General features: G+C 33.2%; 1 protein-coding gene across 2 annotated transcripts in view; it reads left to right on the plus strand.

Moving 5' to 3' along the window:
• Nucleotides 1-20,286, plus strand: part of LOC104851553 (glutamate receptor ionotropic, delta-2) — a 239,332-nt gene that overhangs the window by 67,271 nt on the left and 151,775 nt on the right. The window lies entirely within an intron of this gene.

Genomic DNA, 20,286 nt, shown 5'->3' on the forward strand with positions numbered 1-20,286 from the left:
ATTATGAGAAACTTATCTGGAAGTAAATGTAGGAATAAAATATTTAATTTCTGTTCAGAAAGGAATATATATATATATATATGTATGTATATATAATTTTTTACGAATGAAATGCATAGCTGATTTACCTTTGAAATAAGCCCTTCAGGAGTTAAAATATCCCCCCTGTGAAATGTCCCCTCAGTGTGGATAATAAAGGACTTGCTCTGTGATATGACAAAGTTCATTTTCATGTGGCAATATTTTGCATAAATTTTGCTCACTGAAACTCTACAGGAAAGATACTACAAGAAAATAGCATAGCATGACCTATATCCTTCTGTTTTTGTGTTTCAAGCTGTTTGGAAATAACATTTATTCTTTTACTATTTTGTCACAACTCCCTTCTGACCTGTGAACTGGATTTGTTGTAGATATGTAATCTATGTTCACATTCAGTTTAGTGATATCGAACCCATTCTGACATGATCATCAAAATAATATGTACCGTGGTGTATGCTGCACTATGGTCCTCAAGGGGAAACTAGAGCTATAGTATTAAATTTAAGTTCTAATTAATGAGTATTAAACGTTAAGCTGTCAATAGTCTTCATTTTCATTACTGACAAAGTAATGACAAAGATATATTATTGAAATAAATGAAAATGAGTTTTATTAGGTAAATGTGTACTTAGAATACCACAAATAAGAATAAGAAAAAATATTTTGGGAGAAAATATGCTATTACATATTGATATTTGTATATGCTTAAATTAAGCTGCTGCTAGATATCAAAATTTCCATCCAACAATAATGATAAATAAGTATTTATTTGCTTTGCACTACCAGATACAGTAAACAAAATTGCTCACAACATAGATGAAAAATAGATTCATAGAATTTATTGAATAATTTTGGATTTATTCAAAATATTATGACTAACTTTATACCAACCTATGAAGACAGACAGATGTAGCAGATTATAAAACTTAGTTACCCTTGAGATATACAATCTCATATTTAGAAATTTTTTGCAAAAAATGATTCACACTACCTATGTTGATCATTAATTTGTTGCTGTTGATCAGGTGAGATAGAAAATATATATCTGTGTTCACCTTGTTTCTTAACTATTCAAGAGTACTTAGCAAAACCTAACAGACTAGACATTTTCTGGTTGACTATATCACCTTCAAAGTACACTTTTGTTGACCAAAGTCTGTTTAGAGCACTAAAGAGAATGATCTGAGAGTTTCGTCTTATTTAGTTAATATTAACGTAAACCCTTATAACTTTTGATTCTTGAAAACAGCATTTCTCACTGTTCTAACATCTCAACTCTAGAATAAAGATGTTCTAGAGATTAGAAAATAATATCTAGCAATACCTCAAAGTAGTAAATTTGGACACTTATTTTCATCTTTTATATACTTTTGTATAGGAGATATTGTGAGCGTCAAAATAATAAAAAACATCAAAATAAAAAAAAAATCTGTGCATAAGAGTAGGCAAATTGTGTGGGGACTGAAGTTCTGTTCCATGTGTATTTTGATAAGCCCTGATCTCTCTGCAGTAAATGTCTTTTGTGTGTGTGTGGTACCAGGGATCAAACTCGGGCCCTTGTCCTTGCAAGGCAGGCGGTGAAACCACTGAGCTAAATCCCTGATCTGCAGTAAATTTCTTAATGCAAAACCGAGAGGTGTGTTTATTAGGGATTGCTTCTTCTGGACTTTCCAGATGGAATAGAGCATTTAATCTGGATGGAAAGGAAAGTGGTCATACTTCCCTGGAATAGAGTTATACTGATGGAAGAAAGTAGGAAGGAAGTATAAGTAACCCTAGAAAGCTTATTCTGTTGGGCATTGCTTTACTGTTAATGTAGGTTCTTAATGAATACTTATGTTAATAAATATTTGTCTAATGCAGAACTTACTACTTGAGATGTTAGATTACCTATTGTAAGGACTTTCCCAGTGTTAAAAGATCCTTTCTTAAGTCTTCTGCTGAATAAAGTATGCACTATAAATAAACTTTCCACTAATTCAGAAGTTGAATATCTCCCATACTTTGTCAACCAAATTAACTGAAGTTGAAACATAGGATGAGCTTCACGTTGTCCTTCTTCAACTATAAATCTAGCTTGATCTCAGAGTTAAGTTTATGACTGTGAAACAGAACTAAATAAAAATGGAAAAAAATAGAAAACAATAAATCCTTCAATGGTTTTCTTGATTTAAAAAAAAAAAGGCCGGTTGTTGTTGCAAGTGATGCTATGCATTTCCTACCAGCACTGCATGATGTGTACAAATATTGTTTGCTCATCTAGTGCTGGAGAACTCAAAAGAGATCAATTTTTTCCCTAATCATTTTTCTGAAGGCAATTGCTGACGTTGCTGTTGGAAAATAGAAAAGGATAATCTTACATAGCTGGAAAGAGTTTAACCTAATTTAGGTCATCAGCTGTGTAGACCATCAGAGGAAAGCTTTGGGTTGTCAGTCACAGCTGTATGATCGTAAGATTTTGCATACAGTTCAGTGTCTTCCTGAAGCAACCATAATAATCCCAATATGATAATGAAGCAGTGCCTCTGGATTTCTCATTCGTCTGTTTCATTTAATTTGCTTTTGCCTTGCATACCTTTTCATGACAAGATTTTCAGAAAGTCAGTATAGCTGTTCACCCTGGAGGAGGCGATTGTGCAGTCTCAGTTATGCCATGTGAGTATAGATTTAAAGATCCTCACTTCCTGACTTTCAGTTCTTGTCACTGGGATCCTGCGTTGCCCTCTCTATCTTGTGTCTGCTGAGCAGTTCAGCATTCGGGCGCTTCAAGAGTGAGCAGTGTCTCATTCATGTAGAAAGATTTAATTCAGTTTCTGACTGCTCTTCACTTACAGTTGTGTGTGCACATTGCATGTGTAAGAGGAGATCTGACCCTTGGCACCAACATTGGACTTCAGTCCTTGTTATACTCTTATTGTTAAGATAATATTATGCAGTCTCAATAACTGCTATAAATATAAAATTGTAAAATATTAATGTCAGCAGTGGCTGTAGGATAAAAAAAGTTTCATATTCAGTGCAATGTGCGGAATATTGCATACTCTGACTCTCAAGATTTTCAGTACAGGTCAGCATACATGCTAGTATTGCAGTAATGGAAAATGATGCTTTATTGTGTAATGTAACATCTTTCTAATACATTTATGCATAAAATTGTGTAGCATATTAACTAATAACATAAGGCTGATATTTGAGAAAGTTTGGCATTTTAGAATCACTGAACTAAATATTTAATGGATTATTCTGTAAAAGTAACTATATTATCACACTAGAATCAGATATTTTGATCTCAAAATTGTGATTTATTTAAAGTGGCCATTTGGTTGATCTTAGTATCGTAATCATACATAGAAGAGACGGGAAAAGGGACAGTGTAGGGTTAGCAAATATAAAAACTTGATGGTAGATTTTTCTAAAATTGTTTTCTCTTTTCTGATAGGAACTCAGGGACTTGAATATAATAACCTCCTTAAATTTTTATGTGGCCTCAATCCCTAGTACAAAAACAAACAAGCCAACAAACAAACAGACTTTTATGTGACCATCTCAGAAGGGAAGGATCCTTTGAGAACTGAATGTGCAGCCATCAGCAGTGGCCAGCGTGGTGGTACACACCTACAGTCTTTGTTCTTTGGAAGACTGAAGAAGGAAAAAATCCCACATTTCAAAACAGCCTGCCTAGTTTCATGTTTTAATGAGACCTTGATTCAAAATAAAAATTTAAAAAGTAAAAGAAGGGCTGGGGATATATAACTGAATGAAAGCACTCTTCATTCAGTCCCCAGTTCTACACAAACACAGAGACTACTGCCTACAGCAGTAATGATTGAATGATTGATATTAATTTCTAAGAGAGTCTACTTCTACTTTAGTAGATTACAATGGATATCATGATTGTGAAAAATACAGAATTAATGAATCTGTATTTCAAGCAAGCATTCATAAGGGTATCTTTAGTGTTCCTGTTAGCAAGCTAGAAATATTGCTTGATGATACTGAGGCAGACAGGGATTTTATTGCTTAGGGAAGGGCTGGGGAATGGGGAAAAATAAGAACCTGATAAGTCATAGGTAGGTACAAGATCCCAATGATGAATGCAGTTGTGTTGTATAGCTAATATGTACCAAGAAATTTAATAAGGATAAAAAACAAACAAAGAAAAAATACTCAGACAACCCTGAATTGTGGAATTGTTTTAATTAGAATACAGAGTTTTAGTGATTTGTCAGAGAATTTCCTTGAAATGAAAATTATTGTAAAGTTTCATTATTAATTAGATAAAAACATAGGTAGAAATCATTTGAAACTTGCAGATGCTCTTGAGTCAGAAGAAACAAATACATTGAATTTGTTGAATTAAAAAATAGAAATTCCAGAATCTTAGAAAAAAATGACTAAACTAACATCTATGAAAACAAGAACAGTTTCAGCTTGGGATAAAGTCAGTTTGACTACTGTCTGATAGTTTAGTTACAGTCTGAACTCAATGTGGAGGGGAGAGTGCACCTTTGGCATTATTGGTTTGTATGTACTCGTGCCATTTATCTTTAGCAACAAACCAAGGAGACAAAATTTACTACAAATATGTAACAAAAAAAAATCTACTTGCAAGGAAATAATCATCCCATTCAGCAGATTAGTGTCAGACCTGACCTTTATTACCAAACCTATTAATTTGATTTCAGCTTATTATCAGTAGAATGGACGTGTGACTACAGGGTTTGGAAAAGAAGAGTAAGAAAGGTGATGCTCTGTTTCTTAAACCCATTTGGAGCTCCTGTTTAATTCTGATCCTGGATACAGAGGAACATTAATAGAATGGATAAAGTCTAGAGACAGACAAAATCATTTCATATCATATACATTTCAAGTTTTAAATAAGAAAAATTTCTTGTAGATGATTTAACATAGTTTGCAGTCTCTATCTAAAGAAAAATTAGCCCATCCCCATTTTGCCTTCCCTTTGGAAAAACCAAGGTCAATGAGGAGAATCTAGAGGGTGGTGGATTTTACTTAACACAAGAAACAGCTTTATATACTGTTGCTTTATTTTTTATCTTAGCTCTTGTTATTTTATGATATGCTCTATGTTTTTGTTTTCTCAATTTTTGTTTTTCCCAATGGGGAAAAGTTGTAAGATGTCAGGATTAACATGTGCTTAATTGTGGCTTTGCTGGTAGCAAGACCAGTACTTAGGTGGCAGGTGATGGAACCACTGATCTAAATTCCCGGCCCATAAAGACCAGTACTTGGAATACAGTGGCAGCTTAAAAATACTTGCTTAATGAATAGAATCAAGTAATTTTTTTTTTTAATTTTGCCATGATCCCAGCAAAGAATATTTTCCTTGCTGGCAAACAGTGTTTTCCTTAGTATTAAATAGTATTTACCATATTATCAGCCGAAGAAACATTACTATGATTTGTGAATTCATAAATGCATAAAATTTATATAAAGGCAGAAAGAGCACTGAATTCTGTGAAAGTAACTTTTGAGGCAGAGGCCTGTATGATTGAGCTATGTCTTTATAGTGCATACTTTGGAATCTTTTGTTAATCTGGGGCAACCCTCACACCGTGTATCACGGGGGCGAGAGCTGCACAGGACCTTCCAAGCGCCTGTGCTTGACTGCCTGGTGACGTTTAACAGTTTCTCCAGCTTCTCAATTTTGGTTCTTCAGCTGGAGATATCAGCACCTACCTGATGACATGCTTTTGAGGATTCAAAGTCATGTTTGAAAGTGCTTAACCCTGCCTCAGATGCAGAGTGAATAGAAACAATATCACCAGTAGAGTAAATAGAGTTACTGCTCTTTTGGTAGTGAGTCACTACTCTAACTATTTACATTGAAAATAGGTGAGCAATGAAGATCATATAATATTTTTCCATACACCCAGAGTCTTTGCCAAAGTCCCAGGCTCTTCGTGTCTTTCAAAGTATAGAAAAATGAAATGTTAGAAGATGTTAGAGAGAGGGAGCTGTGTAGCTATTTACAGGTAAAGATTTTGTCTTCAGTTTTGATTGTCTTCCTAGGTTGGGCTCTTTAGGTGCAGACCCTATCTGATGCTGCCCTTATTTCTCTTAAAGCTTGCAGCTTAATAGCGAGCTGAGTGGCCACAGGCAGCTTTGTTGTAAGAGACTCATACACTGTCCCTCAGCACTGCTTTCCTTGCCTTTGTAAAGACTCTTGTGCTCGGATCCGCTGTTAAAATTGATTCTGGATGAACCATTTTAAAAATGACCCTCCCTCTGGCCATGACAGGCTTGACTGGGTGTTTTTGTCTTCATCCCTCTGTTTTTGAAAAACCTTCAGGTTTTTGTCTGAAACTTTATTCTGTATTATACAAACATCATTTACAGCTTCCAGTTGAGCTCTCTGTGACTTTAGTCATTGATGATTTACATTGCTTGACCTAAGGCATGTTTCAGTTACCTAGTCTGAGCTTATACTATACTTTACAAAATTATGCTTCTTAAAAATCATATGCATTGCTCTGAACCAAGGAAAAGTAATTGCATCCACAATAACTTTTTAATTCCACCATCTCATGGTGCATTACTGAAAGAAATAAATTCCCTTTTGCACATACTACAGTAATTATCAAAATTGGAAAATTAGCATTGACATAATACTATTACGTAAGCTATAGACATTGTTTAGATATTATCATTTGCACCAGAAATCTTCTTTATAGCCAAAGAAACAGTGCTGTATATTTTTGTAAATGTTAATTTTTGGCCAGAATATTTCCTTGTCGTTTACCTTACTGTTACTAAAAATGGCAGTCTTGGGTTATATTTGTTTTGAATATTGTGTTAACTGTATTCCTCGATAGTAACCAGTATCATTTTTCCTCTTCATTTACATCAGTACTCCATAAAATCAGGCCAGATGAGTTAGCAGAAATTCCTTCTTAGAGCCTCAGCAATATTTTTTCTAGGTACAGAGCAAATTATATGTCCATGTAAAATTTTACTTCCTCCTTAAAAGTTAATATCAGAGAGGGAGGTTCAGTAAGCCCAAGTAAAGCAAAATGCTGATAATTAGTGTAGAATTAAAACTGAAATATGTGCAAATAATCATATCACATTAATTGTGTTTTTTAATAATATCGAATGGGTTTTTAATTTATCCTGAATCAACACGTATTATTAGTTAAGTAAGTGAAAAAAAATTCAGTAAAGTACTAAAGTAGCTTTTAAGTTGAGAGCATGTTTGTGTCTTAAATGTTTATTTTAAAAACATATGATTAGATAACAATATGTTGTAAAGATCTTAAAATTAGATTTGAAATTTTAGATACCAAATCCTATATATATGTGTGTGTGTGTGTGTATATATACATATATATATATATATATATGTATATATACACATTTAACTTCAATGACAGTTTTCTAGACAAATATTTTAAGGGCTTTACTGATAGCCTTGGCAACTTTCTATATCATAATTTTAAAAGACGTCTTCTTTGTGTATTTTATCCTTACCTTGTTACCTTTCATTCAGTAAACACCCGCAAAATGTTGCAAGTACTGTCATTATGTACCCTCTTACTGGTTCTTTTGATGGATGATTCTATTTATGCAGTGTTGTGACAGACCAGCAAAGCCATAGTTCTTAATCTGTTTATTTCCAACTGCACACATCTCCTTTCAGGCCCCATTGGCTTGAAATGCAGTGTGTAATTATGCCCAAGTTCTTGGGTGTAGCTCAGTTACAGGAGAAGATAGAAGAATGAACAGAGGTATTATTTGCATTAAAATTTTAAAATAATGGTAGAAATTATACTTGTTTTGGGTAGCACAAGTTGTAAATAGCATTCTGCTATTAAATGATTCTTACAAATTTACTCAAATGACCTACTCTGTTTCAGATATAAAGAAAAATGCCTTATAAACAGGAAAAACAAGTAGGTAGAGAATATTTAGCCCCAAGATTTTTTTTCTGCTATTTTGTTTAAGAAATTAAAATGTAGGGCCAGGGATTTAGCTCAGTGGTTCTGGTGCCTGCCTTGCAAGCACAATGACCCGAGTTCGATCCCCGGTACCAAACCAAACCAAACCAAACCAAACAAAAAAATTAAAACACACAAATGAAAGAGAAGAGGTGGACAATTGGATAAGGCTCTCTCAGTTTAAAAGAAAGGGAGAGTATATGAAGAAGAGTCTAAATAGACGGTACAAACAATGCCCAGCCCTTTCACGTGGGAGCAGAAGACAAAGAGAAACCATAGAAGAATGTAATGAAGCAGAATATAATGGCTGAATGTGAAGAAGTGAATGAGGAGGAAACAACATGTATCCAAAGAAGAACACGAGGAGAAATGACACATATGTAAGCCGTAAAGCAAAACTGTACAAACACAAAAATTGAGAATAGATTTAAAAATCCATAAAGGATTTGCTTTATTTTCAATTTACATTTTATTTTATTTGTGGTATCAGGAATCGAATTCAGGACCTTGCGCTTGCAAGGCAGGTGCATTGCCACAGGAGCTAAATCCTGGACCCTTCAATTTACTTTTTGAATTCTCTTCAACAATCAATTTTTACTGTTTTATTTACATAATTACATAATTTCTGGAAGCAAATTGTTTGGCTCTTATTCTTGATTTATGGTAAACTCCAAAAGAAACCTACAAGATATATTTAGATAATTTAAAGTCAAACTTTGGACTGCTCTTGTTTTATACTACTATATTTTTGTCAAAATGGGAAATATTTTTCTTCCTTTTCCCATGAAAAGGTTTGGTTAATGGACATGTATAGCTTTGTTTATATCAATTAATAGATGATAGTAGAGGGTTGATGCCATGAATTAGACACATTTTTAGATATGTCATGTAACTCACGGCTTCAAAATTTAAGCGATAGTTGAATTTTTATTGTTTAAGATGGCATCCACCATTTGACAATTAATACATATTCACTAGGTCCTCAAATGAGTAAGCACAATTGAATTAATAATTCAATTTATAATTGGAAATATATCTAACATCCAAAGGAGAAACATTAGCATGTCTATGTCTTGGTCCAATCAGAAAGAGGGAAAATTACTTGATCAAAAGTTTGAGTAAACATGAATGAGAATAAAACTAGCTGAGTATCTGTTCATGCAGGTGTGTTTCTATCTTTGAATGTTGGTTATTTTGAATGAGTGAGTTGTCATTTGCTGGGTAGTGTTGCAGAAATATTAGTCATATTAGAAGTATTACCACTTGTAGCTCAATGAAACAAGAATATTTTCTTCACTTACCATATTTTCAAATGTTAGGAAGTTAGGACACTAAAGATGTGATGTCTGCTTGGTTCTACATGGTTACTGAGTGAGTAAGCAGAAAATCCACTGATCTTTCACTGTGTTTTTAAGGTTTTTTTTTTTCAGGTTTTATAACACATCAGTGCCTAATTATTCAACTCTGTTTTTGTTTTAATGAAGACCACTCACATATTGTATTTAATGGAATGTTAATGGCCATCTGTACTTCTAGTTTTTCATAATATTTTTTCCCAATTATTTTCCATTAGTGTTATCTATACTTGATTTTAGACAAAATGTTTAAAACTGATTATCTTTACTAATTTTATTTGAGTAATGGTTCTTCATTAATGATATACAGCATTATATAATTTTAGCAAAAAAAGTCTAGTGATCAAAATAAGGTTGACTAATCTCGAGAAATAATATCCTTCCAGAAATTCTAGAGAACTTTTTTCGAAGAGGCTAAAACTTCCTGATCTATCTACGGCTGATTTGGGCATCATAATTCATTGATAATATAACAGAGCTCCTTAGTGATATTTCAACTGGAAGAATATAAATACTTTGCACAAGGCTGAAAAATGACATCTCATAAAAAAGTAAAATAATTATAGATAAAGTTTAATTGAACATAAATTATTTTCAAGTATCAGCACTGAATAATAGATTTTTACTGTTAGTTTATTCTGTTTCTCTGGAGTCAAACTGCAAAGGATTATTACTGTTTTCTGCAATTGTATGCACTCTCAATAAACATTTATTTTGACTTGAAGATTATTACCGTTTGCAATCCTTAATTGAAAGAAACTTCTATCTGCAAATTATTGTACTTCTTTCCACATTAGTTCCTTTTAATAGCCATGTTATTTTATAAAATTTATCTTCCTTATAAAGTATAATTTTGCTATTTTATATTTGTCTAATATTACATTTAGACTTCCTCCCCATAGTTTTATTTTTTAATTATTCATTGTTAAGTGATAATAAAAAGTAATCTATAACTGATTTTTATTACATTTTCAGTGTAATGAAAGATAAACTTAACAGATTCCATCAGTTATATATTTTGATAAAATTAATCAAGTTGCTAATACATTAAAATTACAAATGATTTCAATTTCTAAATTTAATGAATTAAGATCAGGATGATTATTTTCTTTAAAATATATTTTATGTATACAGTATTTGTTTCCATTATCATTCAAAATATATCCACATATTTTATTGGTATACTAGTGACAGATATTTATAACAAAAAATAGAATCAAACATGTTTTTTAAAGTTATTTAAAAAAAGGGGAAAAGCATTGTTCTTGTTCCTTTCAATCTCATGAAGTGATAGAGGTAGTGATTAAGTGCATAATCCATCCATATATGAAGAAATGTAAACATTTTAATATTTTTAAAACTTTTAAACATAAATAGCTAAAATGATTTGTGTAAGACCTGCAAAATGTTAAGTAAGCAGCACCAGTGCTCAAACTCAGGACTTCTAACTGAAAATATTCATTCTTGCCAATAGAAGTCTCCTCTGCCCCTTATATATTTACTCTACTCATTCCTTGGCACTAGAAATGTGTTTCATAGCTAGATCAGCACAAGGTCTATAATATATAAGATACAGTTATAATAGTATAGGTAGCACTTACTGCATGCATATTATGTACTGCATTTTACATACATTATTTCAGTTTTTTGCATTAAATTATACACTTAGATTTAGATGGAATTATTCTTACAAGTAATAACACTAAAATGTTGTAAGTAATTTTATTTTCAAAATGAAGTCTTACTAAAACCAAAGTCTTACTTCATTTTTGATTATTTGTATTTATAGAAACTATTTTATATGTTAGGACTTCCCTGGATTTGTAGAAAAGCATATCAAAGATTTTTTCTTATGCACAAGAGTTTTCAATAGAATTTCTGTGAAGCAGAAGAATAATACAATGAAACATGGTACTGGGTTTGCTCATTGAAGTCTAAATGACTTTTAAAATGAATCTTTAAGAACTTGATATCTTTTTGAAGTGTTTAATTACATGTATTGATATTATTAGTGAAATATTTTAGGAAATTTTGCCTTTTGACTTAAATCATTATTTTATGTAAGAACATTTACTTCAGTAGCAAGATGTTATTATATTTGATTATTGAAAAGTAGAACTAAAGTGCTAAATGTATATATCGTAGGAAGCTTGTACTATATCATATTTTTAAGAAATATCAGGCCTAGAGTGTCATACATTCCATAGTTACAAAAAATTTGATAAATCTGGTGAAAGTATTAATTATTACTTCTTTGGATGCCAGTCTGAGTGATAAGTGTGTTTATATAACCTAATAATCTTATTCATCATTTGTAAGAAAGAATGTTTAAGCCAGGCATGGTGGTGCATGGCTGTAATCCCAGCACTCGGGAGGCTGAGACAGGAGGATTGCTGTGTGTTCAAGACTAGCCCGGGCTACATAGTGAGTTCTAGGTCAGTCTCAACTACATAATGAGACCCTATCTCAAAACAAAAACAAAAACAAAAACAAAAAACCCCCCAAACAAAACAAAACACTCCCCTCCCCCAAAAAGAAAGAATGTTTAAGCCTCTACCACAAGACACTTTATTGAGAGATGTCATTTACCCTACTTCAGAGAATCTTATTATAGAGGTAAAGCCTATACCTGAACTCCAGTGAACAAAAATATAGCACTTAAGTAGCACATAAGACGAGCATATAAGTAATTTTTATTGAGTCAAGGCAGGAGATAATTGTAACCAAACTGTTGTAACATATTACATAACATATTACAGATTATTATCACCTAGGAGAAGTCAGGATCTATAATAAAGTTTTGGAGAGCAGAAAAAAAGCTAAGTAAAGGTTCAGTCAGTTCCAGTTCTTGTTGAATTTTAAATAAAGAACTTCATTACTGTAGTGTTGACCTTTCAGCAACTTAAATAAAGTGATTTTACCTTTTATCTATTTTACTCAAGCATGAACAAACCAATTGGTAACAGGAGAACAAACTACTATCCATTTTTGTAACATTATTTGAAATAGGGAAAAAAATCAAACATTAATCAAAATGGGAGGAATCACATTATAAAACAAAGGTTGAAAAGTAAAACCACTTTTGCTTCTTTCACTGAAAGTAGCCTAAAATCCCAGCACTAGGCACAATTACAAAAAGTTGAACTATTATCTCTTGAAGCCCCTTGAAATATCTATGTAAAACTTATAATATATGGAATAATGCAATTAACATAGATAATAAAAAGATAATTTATTTTGTGAATATCTTGCATGCATTGCTATTGACTCTTACAAAGTAAAATATTTTTAAAAATTTAAAGTCTCATAAAGATCACAGTTTTAAGGAAAAGCTCTCATCAATGATACTGAGAGAAAGGAAAATATGGATGGTTAAAAGGATAATTACTAAAATAAAACTGAGTGGGGTGTGTGCATTGGCAGATCATCCACTCAGAAGAATTAATGGGAAAGCTTAGGCTGTTCACAAGCCCAGCTTTGACAGCATTCCAGAGTCAGAGAATATAGAACAAGAAATTCTTTAGTCTTGTATATTGTTTACCAGTTCAAAGTGCAAGACTGAAAGCAAGAAAAATAAATTATTTATATCACTGACTGTATGAAATATACTGAATGTGAAAGAAGTACTTTCCATGTTATGGTTTGTGTCTCCATGTCCTCCCAAAGCCTCATGCAGTCATAGACAAGGCTTTTCAGAGGTGGCTGGATCTAGGGTTTGTGACGCTGGGATTGAGGGTGTGATAGCTAAATTGGGTTAGCATAGCTCTGGGTGTGGATAATGGGAAGGTCTAAACTGGGTGTGGGTTGCACCACCCAAGAGATTTGCATTGTAGCGTGGGTGGGATAAAAGGGAAAGGGAGGCTCAATGAGAGAAAAAAAAAAAGGGAAAGGAAGGCTTGCTACTGCTGCCTGCTGCTTCTTCCCTCCTGTCTGCGCTGCCATGGACTGTTTCTCCTCTGTGATGCCCCTTTGCTGTGCTACCCTGCCTTAGAGCCCACAGATTATGAACTGAAACCTCTATAAACTCTGAGCCCAAATAAATCTTTCCTCCTTTAACTTAGTGTGAAGTAGTTTGTCTCAGTAATGAGAAAAGTAATAAGATACTTTACAGGATAAAATAACTAAGGTCACATTGTAGCATAGAAATGTCAGGAAAATCCATGGGGTACTATCAGGAGTAGTGAAGACAGAGCCCTGTAAACATAGTCAACATTATGTGTAGAGGCAAAGTGTCACAAGTGCAATGTGGGGCACAATACTGTCTGTGAAAGTGATGGATCCTGCATGGTTAATTAAGAGACAACATGACTAATTACTGACACATTTGATGCGATTTGATTTCCTCCACACCTCTGGACCAGGTTCACTAAGGTAGACTGAGATAGGTTATCATTGCTTTGCCTACTCTAGGCTAACACTGCCTGGGAGAAATGGAGTTTCACTGCTATATCGTGTATTCATGTAAGTACTTCAGAATGTTGGGGATGTGTTTGAATGTAAATAATGCTCTGTATCCTTGGGGAATTTATTGTACATATATGCTGAGACACACACAAAATAAAATATACTCAAATATTCATTTGCAGTACTATTTAAATTGGCAGAGTTTTGAATTTATCTAAAAGATCATCGACATTAAGTCCTAAGAAACATGGAAATGCAATTGTTAAGGTAGACTGTTTCTATAAATACTGATGGATATATTGCCACTTTAATGTGAATAAAGCAAGATTCAAGAGAGTAGTGTGCTTCGTACACAATTTTTATTTGAAAACATGAAGTAGATGTTGACCTGTATTTGCTTTCTTTTGCATGCATAGAAATTATGGCATTATATTTGACAAAGTTAAGAATAGTCAGCATTCAGAAATGTAGAAATTGGTCAGATGAAGGAGAAGGATGAAAAAAAAGAGTAGGCATTCACAGTTGGCAAACTAGTGTTTTCTAGGTTTTCAATTACCCCATTAGGAAGTGAAGTTAAAAGAAATATACTTCATTTAATAGGTACTCACTTGTAGCAGGGCTGAGCTGCCTGACATCCTTAAAAGTGGCAATTACATGAATGTGGTAAAGCAATTAAGTAGTATCATGAAGTTAATCAGAATTCCCAAAGTCATTTCTTGTACTGATTCATTTCTATTTTGGCATTTCAAACTAGTTACATCTTATAGTTGGATAACAAGTGATTGCTCATCCCGTTTTTGCGAGCTGTATAGATTTTATTTTAGTGAAAAAACTAAGTAATCACTCAGCTAAGAACAGGACCCTTGGGATATGTCACTGAGAACTGATTTAGCTCAAATTCCTACATCCTGTAGTATCACAGAACACTGTTCCATAACAACTCTGGGGACACTTCGCTGTATTAAGAATTGTGGAAAAAAAAAAATTGTGAAGTGAGCCAATTTAGGGTTTGTGCTCACCCTTTCTTGGGGGGCGGTACCGGGTATTGAACTCTGGTCCTGTGCTTATGAGGCAGGTGGAACCATTGAACTAAATCCCCAGCCCTAGGGTTTGTGCTCTCTCAATTGCCTATGCCCTTCCTATGTTGACCCCACACTTCCAGGCCCCTAGGCTTCCCCTGGACCTAACCCTATTTGCGACCTTTCCATCTCTGTGCCAGTCATTGAGCGTTTTGTCTTTCAAAGCAGTTTGTTGTCTTTTCAACCTGTAATCACATTTAAAATGCTGATGATTATATGGTCAAATCCAGTACTTTGGGGTTAAATAATAAATTGTATTCTTATCCCATTACAAAATGACATTGTCTGTTAACTCAGTTGAGAAACATGAAAATATAAATTTAAGAAATGCATCAATACATTTTTCACAATGTAAATTTATTAGGTGGAATAAAAGTATCAAACCAAAATAGATTTTATATATTTACATATGTAAAGTTTATTTAATCCATACATTACATGTAGAATATATGTGTGAGTGTGAGTACATACATGTATAAGTACAAAATGATAGCATTTTCAGTTTTGCAAAGCATAGCATTTCATTGTGATTACAATTTAAACCCTAGGACAAATTTTAAAATATCTTAACTATTATTTTTATAATAGCAGAAACAGAAAACCTGACTGAATACGTACTCACAGGTGTAGCTGCTACAAGGTTGCAGCTACAACTCATCTCATTTACACTTTTAATACATATTGAGATAATCCACATACCGTAAAATTCACTCCGCTAAGGCATGCCGTTCAGTAATTTTTAGTGTATTCACAACACTGTGGAACTATCCTGACTATCTGAATTTTAAAACACATTTGTAGCCTCCAAAGAAAACCCACACTCATTGGCTGTCACTTCCCACTCAATTTACCCTCCAGTCCCTGGCAACCACTAAACATTTTATTCCCTCAGGGCTTTGCTAACTCTGGACTTTTAATGTAAACAAAATCATAAAAATATGTGATCTGTTGTGAATGGCTTCTATATATTAGTACAATGTTTTCAAGATCCTTTCCTACTGTAGCTTTTATCAATACTTTATTCCCTTTCATTGTTAAATATTATATCATTTAGTGCATAGTGAAGTTTGTTTACTCATTCTTCTTCTGATGGACATTTGGGCTGTAATTTTAGGCCATTATAAATAATTTTGCAGACATCAGTGAGCAAATTTTTTGAGCGCCTTATGTCTGCAGTTCTTTTGGAGTGGAATTGCTTGGTACTGTGCTAAGCTTATGTTCAGTATTTTGAGGAATTGCCAAATTGTTTATCAAAATATCTGTACCATGTTTCATTCCCTCCTGTAATGCATGCAGTGTCTATTTTTCCATGTCTCTACTAATTCTTATAATGGTTTGCCTATTTTAAAAAAGCTTTAACTGTGAAAATGAGGGTGAGGTGGTAGCTCCCTGAAATAGTAGCTTGCCTTTCTCTGAAGGCTCATGATGTTGAACCACTTTTCATGTACATAAGGAAGATTTTATATGTTTTTTGGAGAAATATCTGTTAAAATCTGAAATTATTAAAAATTTTGTTGTCATTTTCTCATGAGATTGTAAGGGTTTTTTAAAAAAATCTATATCCTCAGCACAAATTACTGATCAGTTTGCAAGGAAGTTCTCTTTTCTGTGGTCTGTCTGTTCAGTTTATTGTTTGAAACTTCTAACTTTGATGAAGTCCAGTTTACATAATTTTTCTTTCAGTGCTGTACTGTTATTGTTATGTTAAAAAAATCATCTGTCTGATGAAAGGTCACAAAGTCAAACACTTTATTTTTACTGGAAAGTCAATTTGTACTTTTAACACGCTTCTCAAAAGAGTTAGTTATATGCATTTTGGCAGTATGTTAAAATATATAAGCAAACAAGGTAACAAAAAATAAAGAAGTGAGGATTTACTGCATATGTTTTCACAGTAATTTTTACCTTAATTTATTTCACAAATATTTATTGGATAAAAGCAGGGAAGCAAATATGATACAGAGAATTGAATGTTTTTATGACTCATTAACTTTATCACCAGTTCATTTTATTGGGTATTTTTTTCCAAAAGAAAACTGAGAACTAATTTCCCCATATTCATTGTGTTATTAATGAGTGATTGATTGATTGATTGATTGATTGATTTATTTTGGTACTGGTGATCAAACTCAGAACCTAGTTCTTGTGAGGCAGGTGGTTACCACTGAGCTAAATCCCCAGCCTAATGAGTGATTTTTAAAACAGAAGTCTGATTCTTGGCCTGGTCTTAACTGAGCCAGGTATCAGCAGTTAATAGTGCAAACACCTTAGCTGAGAACTGCTACCTGGGTTGAAAAAATGGCCCTCACGCTGGCCAGCTGTTGAACTTTGGTGTTCTTAATTAACTTCTTTGTATTTCCTTGTAGCCTAAGTGCAGATAATAATGATAATCCCTATTTAGGACTCAGGGTAATTAAACAAGTTAATGCACTTAAAGTACATAAAACTACTCCTGGCTCATTATTGATGCACATGAACCATCACTCACATTTACTTATACAATTTATTACAAATGATCTCTGTTCTCATGGAACTGATACCCTATTAGAAGAGACAGATATTGAACTGAAATGCTATTGATTTTTTGAGTGTTGATTTTATGTCCAGCTATGCTACTGAATTTGGTTATTAAACCCACAAGTCTTGTGGTGGGGTTTTTGAGGTCTTCTATGTAGAATATCATGTCATCTACAGATAATGATAATTTAACTTCTTCCTTTCCTTTTCTTATTCCTTTTGTTTATCTTGTATAATTGCTCTGGTTAATGTTTCCATATTAAATAAGAACAGTGACAGTGGACATCCTTGTCTTGTTCTTGGTTTTAGAGTGAAAGCTTTTATTTATTTTTTTCCCATTTAGTTTGGTAATTGGTTGTTGGTTTGTCGTAGATGGCTTTCATCAGATTGAGATAAAGACCATCATTCCCATTTTCCTTAGTGAATGGGTGTTGAACTTTGTCAGATTCTTTCTCTGCATTATTGAGATGAAATAGAAAGAGAAGAATACTCCCAGAAGCATTCCTGGGAGCAAGTATCTTGATGATACCAAAGCCGGAGAAGGACCCACCCCCAAAAGTTGACTAAATGCCTATCCTTAATGAACATACATGCAAAAATTTCCAATAATATTCTGGCAAATAGAATGCAGCAAATCATCAAGAGGATTTTATACCATGATCAAGTTGAATTCATCCCAGGGATACAAGGGTTGGTTCAACATATTCAAACCAATAAATATAATACACTCTATGAACAAATCCAGAGACAAAAAAATACATGCAGTTTCTAATCATTGTTGCTTTGTAGTTTATCTTGATGTCAGGTATTGTGATACTTCGTGCATTGCTCTTGTTTCTCAAGACTGCTTTTGCACTTCTGGCTCATTTCTGGTTCCATGTGAGTTTTAGGATTATTCTCCATAGAATTTAATCGCATCACAATTCTCTCTACTGTCTTGAGTTTTCACCACCAAAGCTGCAACCTTTGTTGACCTTAAGATTAACTCTAGTGAGAACTGTAATATACTCTAGGTGGATAGTAAACTTCATTTATAGATGTTTTTTGATAAATTATGTCACTCAATTTAAAACTCCATGTTATCTGATAGATAGCAAAGCATTTGTAGGTAAACTTACAAGTCACCATTTTAGGTATTTATTTTGTAAAATTAGAACTCCACAAATATAGGAACTTGGCTTCTTAACAGATACCAGCTGCTGGCATAGCAAAACATGCAATAATAACTAAAATGAAATATAGTGTTCAAAGTAAATTAAAATGCACATAATAAACATTCTATATCTGTGTTATAAAATATATGAAATTGATCCAATAATTTATTCAAGTGAATAGCAATCTCCGTCCTACACATTCTGCTTAAAACCAATGCAGGAACTCCAGGGAAGAAGAAAAACTTTCAGTTGGCATATTTAGAATTTGTTCAAGTGTGATGTGAGAATGTAAGGTTTTGTCTGTTTCTTTGTTTACTGTATATAGCTTTTAGATTTGTCTTTGCCTGTGGAGTTTGCAGTGAATTTTCTTTTCTGTTTATACTTCTAATAAAGAGAGAGCGTATGGGTATGAACTTCAGTTCAGAAGACTCCTCAGAATTGTTTTATAGAAAAGTTATAGCTGGATAGAGCCTCGTAGCCTATTTCTAAACTACATTATACTGGCAACTCCTTCACAATGCCACTAAACTTTGTGTGTGGAAGAAGAGTCAACCTGTCTTTCTTGGAAGCATCTTTTATTTGCCTTTGAACACTCGCAACTTCCCCTTGTACCAAGGTGAACTGTGTAGCCTTTGGATATATATTCTCTTTATGGTTCTCCCCTTCCCTAGAAATCTTTAGTGCTACAGAGCCCTTGTTTACTGATGAAACACTGCAATATACTTAGTGGTAACACAGTCACCTATTCATGTTAAGGACTGCAGTTTGAACAACTCTGTGTCAATGATCTGAAGTTTTATTTCAATTCAAATCCAACCTCAAGCACATTTTAGGTATTCAGTAATTTGTAACATTCATATAAAACTACGATTTGAATTTTTTTTTATGAAGCTCTTGGGCCAAGTGATTTTCTGATTTCAGAATTCCTGGAATTTTGGAAAGGTAATGTGGAACACATTGGTACATATTTAATAATTTCCATAGGTTAGAGTGGTAACCTATAACTTTTGCAAAAAAAGCACTTAATTTTTTTAAAGTTACTCTCTGGGAAATAAATGAAGACTATAAATAGTCTCATTCAGTTCAGGTCAGTATTTGTCATCAAATGGGCTTTAGTGCAAAACTTATGGAAAAAAGAAGCCATAGCAATGAAAATAGCTTTTGGTTTTTACCATGTGTTTGGGTTTCAGAATTATAACTAAGAGTTTATGGATCTACTTCTCAGTAAGCTAATAATGCTGAAGAAGACAATTTATGTCTTCTCAGCACACATTCTAGTGTCTGGTAAGTGCCTATTATTAATATCAGATTGGTCTGCCTCTTTCTTTAGATAGTAAAATAATCATTGACTCAGTCATTCCTGGAAAGAACTATATACTTGAGCTCTTTTCATTTGACACTGTCCTTCACATCAAATTATTCTTACAAAATGTGCCTTGAGGGTTTTTCTGAGAAAATATCAGGAAACAGGCTTATGAAACTTGCCACATTGTTTACATTTATATTCATATTGTGGATTTTGTAGTTGGTCTCCCAATGACTCTAGAAAGTTAGAAATGTAAGAGGCTGATCTACAGCAAAGATTTTACCACAGAAAATACATGTTACTTTACTCTTAGTATTGTCTCTCATTTCCTACCATAGTTTTTCTTTTTCTTTATTTTTAATGAATTCACTTTTTAAAAGTTTTACCTGTAGTATCATTTTATGTTCTCTCAAAGCTTCTTTGTAGCAAGATATTTATATATTACACATTATCACCATTAGGTATATACAT

This window comes from Fukomys damarensis, unplaced genomic scaffold (assembly GCF_012274545.1).
Source record: "Fukomys damarensis isolate Sample0158 unplaced genomic scaffold, DMR_v1.0_HiC HiC_scaffold_32, whole genome shotgun sequence".
NCBI classification, from domain to species: Eukaryota; Metazoa; Chordata; class Mammalia; order Rodentia; family Bathyergidae; genus Fukomys; species Fukomys damarensis.